General features: G+C 31.7%; 1 non-coding gene across 1 annotated transcript; it reads right to left on the bottom strand.

Annotated features, from left to right (window-relative positions):
* Positions 1 to 247: 247 nt before the first annotated feature.
* On the bottom strand, positions 248 to 351 carry LOC112210604 (U6 spliceosomal RNA). Its single transcript, XR_002945231.1, has one exon. It is a non-coding gene; the product is annotated as a U6 spliceosomal RNA (small nuclear RNA).
* Positions 352 to 1,134: the final 783 nt, after the last annotated feature.

Raw genomic sequence — 1,134 nt, 5'->3', positions numbered from 1 at the left:
CTAGCAGCTAGCGGTCTTAAGCTCTATAAAACATTAATGAGGTTTTCTTATCAGCTCCCTATTTAGTGCTATTAATTACTTTTAAAATATTGAGAGCTTTAGAGCATTTGTCAAAGAAATATTTAATGTGGGGGATCTAGGTTAGTTTTTGGTCAATTAGCATTCCTAGAAATTTAATAGAAGTAACATTTGTGATTGCTCGGTTATTTGGTATGAAAATTTGTTATTTACTATTAAAAAATATTACAAAAATGTGGAACGCTTCACGATTTTGCGTGTCATCCTTGCACAGGGGCCATGCTAATCTCTGTATCGTTCCAATTTTGGGATATGTACCGCCGAATCGAGTACGTACTTTGATTTAAAATTGGTCTCAGTATTACAAAATGTATGAATATGGAATTGAAAGGGGACAGAATCTCCTAAAACAGATTGGAATCTTGATTAGGGTTCAGAGTAGTAGTCCACAACCCTTCGTGGAAGTAGTAATCTTACGTTCAGGCAAATTACACTGTCCTTTTATCTTCATATCACTTCATTTTTCCATTTTTTTTAAAAAAATTTATTGACCTATCTTAGCTCATATATAAACAAATAAGCTAAGAAGCCTCTGAGAAGACTTCCAAAAGCCTTTGGCAGTTATTGCGATAAATAGTTAAAACTTGTTGGAAATGTTTTTGGAACCGAAGCATCTAATATCGATTGAAGTATTGGGAACAGCATTAGGTTCCTATTGAAATAGAACATTGATCCTGAATATTTCATTGTGAATGTTTGATCGAATGACAAAGAAAAGAAATATTCCTTTTATTGGAGAGAGAATTTCGTAAAACATCTGAGGGAGACAGAAAAGGCCGAACTGAGTAAGAGTAGGAAAATAAAGAATAGGGGCGGTTTTTTTTTCTTTACAAAAACGAGACGAAATGTCTACAAAATGAATTTCTTACATTGCAATATTTTCTAAAATGATACAAGGAAAATACAGCAACATACTAAAGAATGTATAGTACAGACAAACAAAATTAAGTTATGATAGGAATAATTTCGTTGGCATCTTAATTTTGAACCCTTTATCGTTCTTGTTTCTAGAATACAATTTTTCTGAAATGATTTTTCATTTTAATTTTTTTAATT

This window comes from Halyomorpha halys, unplaced genomic scaffold, assembly GCF_000696795.3.
Source record: "Halyomorpha halys isolate HHAL.00 unplaced genomic scaffold, Hhal_1.1 Scaffold77.1, whole genome shotgun sequence".
NCBI lineage: Eukaryota > Metazoa > Arthropoda > Insecta > Hemiptera > Pentatomidae > Halyomorpha > Halyomorpha halys.
The sequence above is the reverse complement of the archived record's forward strand: the minus strand, read 5'-3'. Positions and strand labels throughout refer to the sequence as shown.